The sequence below is a fragment of the Artemia sp. Qi Xiang Cuo genome, unplaced genomic scaffold (genome assembly GCF_049724085.1).
Source record: "Artemia sp. Qi Xiang Cuo unplaced genomic scaffold, ASM4972408v1 HiC_scaffold_3009, whole genome shotgun sequence".
NCBI classification, from domain to species: Eukaryota; Metazoa; Arthropoda; class Branchiopoda; order Anostraca; family Artemiidae; genus Artemia; species Artemia sp. Qi Xiang Cuo.
This window is the reverse complement of record NW_028300404.1, coordinates 72,781-79,591: the sequence shown is the minus strand read 5'-3', so window position 1 is coordinate 79,591 and position 6,811 is coordinate 72,781. Positions and strand designations below refer to the sequence as shown.

Genomic DNA, 6,811 nt, shown 5'->3' with positions numbered 1-6,811 from the left:
CCCCTCTTTATCAGCATTATAAGCCCATTCTTTTGATACATTTATTGACATCAAAGTTCCGTTTTTAAAAGTTTCGATTACTATTGAGCCGTATCGCTTGTTTTTTTTATTGTTTTTTTTTTTTATACGTATATGTTATTAGATATATGATGGGGTTCTCCCCTTAGTCAATACCACGCTCTTTACGTTAAAAGTTTAAAAAAATTTAATTCACAAACCCCTGAATCACAAATGCCTTTTAATTGATAAATTAAACGAAAACTTACCAAGTTTGAAGTTTGATTGTAATTCTACTCCAAAAAAGGAGCGCCAGCTTAGCTGAGAGTTCAACTGAGATAGACGTACGCAATCGCCTCGATTGACCAAAACAAACCCAGTATTTTAAAGTCATTGTAATATGCGGTGGTTAAGCTCATGATGAAACGCTCAGAGTTCAACAGGAAGGGAAATTGGGAGGGCAGTTGTATTCTCAGCTACGCTGGTATTCCTTCTTTGGGGTAAAATTATAATCAAACTTAACACATGGTAAGTTTTCGTTTAAGTTCTAAGTTCTACTTCAAGAGGAGCGTCTTAGCTCCGCCTTCAAGTTCAACTGACATTTTAAAGTTCAGCATGAGCTATACCAACACTAATTATGAATAATAGCCCTATTCATTAAAAGAGGCTGTTATACAAAAATTCATTTATAGGAAGATATTTCAAACATAACAAATTACAGTGAATATATTCAAAAGACAGATAACTGCTGACCACTTTCAATTGGTTTATTATAAAACCTTGCAAACATTTTGGCATTTGTCCAGCCTACATATTTTATGATTTGATCTACATCAATTCCTCTTGCTTTAAGGTGGGACGTTGAGGCAGACCGTGTGCTATGAGCACCATAAACACTGATATATATACCTGCAAGAAATAAAACTTCTTTTATCCATCTAGAAATAGATGACTTGGACGCAGCAGTATGAGGCTTACGATATGTAAGAAAAAGTGCGTCGTTTCTATCTTGATATAATGTCATTCTAATATACCTAGATAGGTGCGTCACCGGACCCAGGGACGACTCTTTAAAAGGTCGAAATTTAACTACTGATTTGTGGTTGCCCGGTTTCGATGTTTTTAACAATACATTGGTTTGAAAATCAAAACTTCCATCGTCATTATGTATCATATTACTAAGTGATAAACTGGCCAAAAACTGAACTCTTTCACAAGCTGATAAAATCAATAAAACTACTAATTTTTGTGTTAGTGTCTTTAATTGAAGATTTTCGATATCCCAAGCTGGCAGTCTAAAGAGATCAAATACATATTTTACATCCTAAATACTTGAAATCTTGGGTAGACTAGGCCTTCTATTAAAGACACCTCTCATAAACTTCTTGGTGATGTGATTACTGCCTAACTGAAGGCTTGGTAGAATTGCCGATAAAGCACTCCTCGCAGTATTAATAGCACTGTATCCAACAGCTGAGTGAAAAAGTTCCCTAAGAAATGTCAAAGTTTCCGGTTGAGTTGCCTCCAAGGCCTGGATTGTGTTTCTTCCACAAAACTCGATCCATTTTTCAATGTAAACTTTGTACTGGCGATTAGTTGAATCCCACCACCCATCCATTATAAAATTGACTGTGGAGAGAGAATATCCTGGGTGGTGAAGCCCGTGCCGGAGACGAATCAAGCCGCTAGGTGTAACGTCTTGGACAATGAATTGTGCAAGGTAGGTTTATGTGGGAAAGACAAAGTAAAAATATCATTTGGTAGTAATATTGGACTTCCTCTTAAAAGATTTAAGTGTAAGGGATACCATACTTGTGTGGTTCAGTTCGAAAAAATCAAAATACCAGTGGCCTGATCTGTTTTAACCTTCTGAAGGGTCCTCGGAAGTAAACTGAATGGGGGGAATGCATAAAAGAAATAATGCTTCCAATTCATTGCAAATTCATCTACGAAAAAACATTCTGTATCTGGTTTCCAAGAAACAAATGGTTTAATCTGAAAATTTAATCTAGTCGCAAACAAATCAATATCTACTGACTGACATACCAAAAATTCAAAATATTAAATCTTTCAGAATCCAATTTCCATTCCTTTTCATTATCAAATTTTCGTGATGCCTTATCCACAATATCAGCAACCCCAGGCACATGTTCTGCAGACATCTATCCTTTGCCCTGCGGTACTACCTGCCAGACCTTATTTACGAAATAATTACAAAATTTAAATTTTGATCCTCCCATTTTATTTATATAAGCTACTGTGGTTATATTGTGAGAACGCAGCCGAACATGCGTGCCTTTAATATCCTGGGCAAAACATTTTAATCCCAGATAAACGGCCTTTATTTCTAAGACATTGATATCAAATCTCTTCTCTTCTGAGGACCATTCACCTGTGGCCGTTTTCATGGAATATTCATCCACGAGTGCCCAACCTAGTTTCGACGCATCACTACACAAATATTTTTCAATTGATCTAGACTCAATTGTTTTAGAAGCATGATTGGCAATATCCAACCACCATTGTAGTTCTGAATTTACATCGGATGTTAAAATTATCCTTGCCGAAAAATTACCCTTCGCGTACCTTAATGCTTGAGTTTTCAACGATTCCGCTGTTCGGTAATATCAGGGCCCTAATTCTACTGCTGGAAATGTTGAAACAAGAAAGGCAAGAGCTTCAGCCAATTCTTGAATCGTAGTCAATTTTTGACTAAGAATTTTTGAAACCAAATGTATAACTTTTTTAACTTTTCTTTCCGGCAGGACAATATGCATTAATCGCGAATCTAACAAAAAGCCCAGAAATTCTATTTGTTGGCTTGGAATGAGGACTGACTTTCCCGGGTGGATCACAAACCCCAGTTCTGACAGTAATTTCACTGTTTCATAGACATTATTTTGACACTCTAAATAAGACCTTCCCAGAAGGAGAGAGTCGTCTAAATACATAACAGACAAATACCCTTTTCTTCTAAGAAGAGAGATAACAGGTTTCATAACTTTCGTAAGAACCCTCGGGGCCGGTGATAAGCCATTTGGCATTGAAGTAAACGAATAACAAAGGTCAACTTGAAAAAAAAGCAACATTTGATCTTAAAAATCAACCGGGAATGAATAATAAAAATCGACTAGGTCAATAGAGGCCATATAACAATTTTTTGTCATCAAAAGAACCGCAGAATGAACACTTTCCATTTTAAAATGGTAATATTTAAGGTTTTCATTTAAATTTTTAAGGTTAAGAATAAACCAGGTAGACCCATCTTTCTTTGGGACTGTAAAAACGGTTTATTCTGAAGTCGGGTACTTTAACAATAACACCCTTATGCAATAAAATATCAACTTCCTTTCTTATAGCCTCTATTTCTTCAAACGTAAAACTTTTGTTTTTTGTTTTCAAAGCTTTTAGTGGTGTTTTCTCAAATTCAATCTTATAGCCTAAGGCCACAATATTCAAAATATTCAAATCACTGGTTATTGACTGCCATTTTGAGATGTACTTACTAATTCTCCCAGCTTTAAAGTTATCAGCCAAATATTGTGACTGCCTATTGAAATTAACAACAAAATCATAAAAATCAAGGTCGGGGTATGATAAATAGTACATACCAGCTATTTGCGATCCCTTTTCTGGAAATTCTGAAATTTCTGGAATTTGGACCTCTCTTGACGGTCCTGGCCCTGCTTTCTGCGATTTGGACGGGGGGCCTCGTTCTGCCATCGGCGATAACGGTAGGCCCCCCCCTTGCACGTTTTTTGGTTTTCCAAAGGATTTTTTCAAATCCGCCACGGATTTAGCTTTAGACGTTGTTTTGGCAATATTTTTGCCGAAAAGGCACTCCGTGACTTTGACTTCAGGGGCACATAAAGCTGATGCTACAGTGGGATCTGGACTCAATTCAAATTTCATTGCATGACGTCTTTTTAAACTTAGATCGTAATTGGTGAGGCCAAGCATGTGAACTGCATCTGTAAGGTTTTTGACAACTTTTTCTTTAATATGCTCATTTTCTATCTCAAGAAACGCATTTGCTGCCTCTAAAACACAAAATGTTGAGTGAGCAATTGTCCGCTGCACTTGAAGGGCCTTAGCATCCCTCTGTTTAGCCTATGATGAGAGAATTGCCCAAATTTCACTATTCACCTTTGGAGGAACAATTTTTTCGGTATTCGCAGGCCTAGGGTGGTGCTCAAATAACTCTTTTAGCTTCACTATTTCCAAAGGCTCAGAAAAAGCTCTATTTGCAACTTTGGCAAGTTTCTTATGAATCTTGGGACCCTCTTTGGTACCAGAACGTTCTTCAGAAATCTTTTTGAATAGAGCGTCATTTGACGTATTTTGTTTTAATCTTTTACCTTTGTGTTTTTCCGGAGAAGCCTTCCGCTTTGTGTCATGGATATGTTTGGGGCTCTGAGAGCAAGAGTTTTCGTTCTAAGAAATAATGTCAAGTCTCCAAGAGCTTCACAGAGCGCGAGTTTGACACTCATGTCTCCAAGAGCCATTTGTTTTATCGCTATCACTTACTATTGAGAGTACTCTGCGACCTAACTGAGTTGTACATTGCCTTCCATATCTCTCATGATCATAATATTCATCGACTAAATTGTCCAACAATCCAATCACTAACTCACTATCACTCATTATTTAATTTGGTCTGAATCAAAGCGAATGCTAACGTCAACTGGGTTTATTTTGGTCAATCGAGGCGATTGCGAAGGTCTATCTCAGTTGAACTCGAAGGCGGAGCTAAGGCGCTCCTTATGGAGTAGAATTAGAATAGATAGCTCTTTTGAAAGCACTAAAAAAAACTGTAGCGTAAAGAGTGAGGTATTGACTTGGGGGAAAGCCCCCTCATATACGTAATAATTTCTGTTCATTTTAAGTTCTAATGTTGCTTCTTACTTTCAGTTGAAAAAACTTGTTTTTTTAATTTAATTTCTGATCGTTTTTTAAATAATGCTTGGAAATCCGGCGCTCCCTTCATAGAAATGTCCCTTACTCCAACGAAACATCCTCCACTGAAAGATTCTCTCAAGTATACCCCTCCTCCAGCCCCCCCCCCACCAGAAAAAAATTCTTCCTGAAAATGTCTGTATACTTCCCAATAACCAATACAATATGTAAGCAATGGGCAAAGTTCATAACTTGCAGCCCTTCCCCTGGGAACTGTGGGGGATTAAGTCATCGTAAAAGACATATTTATTAGATTTTCGACTATTCTGAACAAAATGGCTATCTTAAAATTTTAATTGGGTGACTTTAAAAAAAAATGAGCGTGGGAGGGGGCCTAGTTGCCCTCCATTTTTTGGTCACTTAAAAAGGGCACTTTTTAGAACTTTTAATTTCCGTTTCAATGAGCCCTCCTACTATTTTCTAGGACCACTGGGTCAATACGATCACCCCTGGGAAAAAAAACAAACAAATAAACACGCATCCGTGATCTTTCTTCTAGCAAAAAATACACAATTCCACATTTTTGTAGATAGGAGCTTGAAGCATCTACAGTAGGGTTCTCTGTTACGCTGAATATGATGGTGTGAACTTCAATAAGGTTCTACAACTTTTAGGGGGTCTTTCCCCTTTTTTTCAAAAATCAGCCAAATTTTCTCAGGCGCATAACTTTTGATGGGTAAAATTAAACTTCATGAAACTTATATATTTGAAATTAGCATTAAAATATAATTCTTTTGATGTATCTATTGGTACCAAAACTGTATCTATTGGTACTAAAACGTTTTTTAGAGTTTTGGTTACCATTGGGCCGGGTCGCTCCTTACTTACAGTTCGTTACCACGAACTGTTTGACCAGAGTCATTGTCAAACTATGTAAATTTTAGTGTTTTTTCTTTTCTTTATTTTGCATGATATCATATTTCAAAATTAGTTTTATAATTTTTAGTTATTTAGCAAAAACATCATTTTTGATTGGTTTTCACAACCTGAGAAACGATGATGTCTAAGGACATATACCAATCTCCAAACTGATTTTATAAGGCTTTTGACAGGTTATGGTCTAAACGGTCCAGTAATTTTGCTGCCAAATTTCAGCTACTGAATTTTATTTACGCTGTATATTTTAGCAAATTATGCTAAAAAAAGGGTTAAAAATTTGATAGCCAAATTAGCAGCAACAATTTTGTAGCCTCATTTTTGCTTTTCAAAGTCAATTATTGTTTAGCTGTTTTAAGAATGCAACGTAACAGGGTATGGAAACAATATTTCAAGGATTTAATCCCAATTGTGTACCTTATTTTTGAGCAATGATTCCTTCCGTATCAAATAAACAAAAATCTTATCTATTAAGTTGTAAAATAATTTTAGGCTACTCTGGAAAGCTTTCCAAACCCGTGGGTTGAGAAAAAAATAGGCACATTCCTAATATAGCAAGTGTTACTTCCTTGGCTCTCCTTTTTGATGCGGAGAATTGAAGAAGATAAACAGGAAGAAGAAACCAAGCATAAAGTGTTTCATTAACAGCCTTGCCGAGGCTGAATACATTGAGCTGTTGTTATTAGAAGCCATGGTTACATCAAATAGAAAAAACAATATTACAGCTCTGTATATTCGTTTTAGAACGTAAATTTTCATTATATTCGCACATTTTTGTTTTGTGTTTTTGTGAATCAATTGAAATATTTCTCATCTTTGTAGAGAAAAATAATTCCACCTTTTGAAACCCAGTTAACTAATACTTCAGATTAACTAATACTGTGCAACCACTGTAGACAGACAAAGAAATTAATTTTCTGGGGTGAAACGTAACTCTGCTTTTGTGAAGCCTGGCTGATTCTGCTGCAAGAAATAATAAGCC

The 6,811-nt window shown here is 36.2% G+C and overlaps 1 long non-coding RNA gene across 1 annotated transcript; it reads right to left on the bottom strand.

Moving 5' to 3' along the window:
- Positions 1 to 678: 678 nt before the first annotated feature.
- LOC148938718 (uncharacterized) lies at positions 679 to 3,816 on the bottom strand. Its single transcript, XR_016143637.1, has 2 exons — positions 3,609 to 3,816; positions 679 to 906 (listed from the first exon to the last, which is right to left on the bottom strand). It is a non-coding gene; the product is annotated as an uncharacterized LOC148938718 (long non-coding RNA).
- Between the last annotated feature and the right edge of the window lie 2,995 nt (positions 3,817 to 6,811).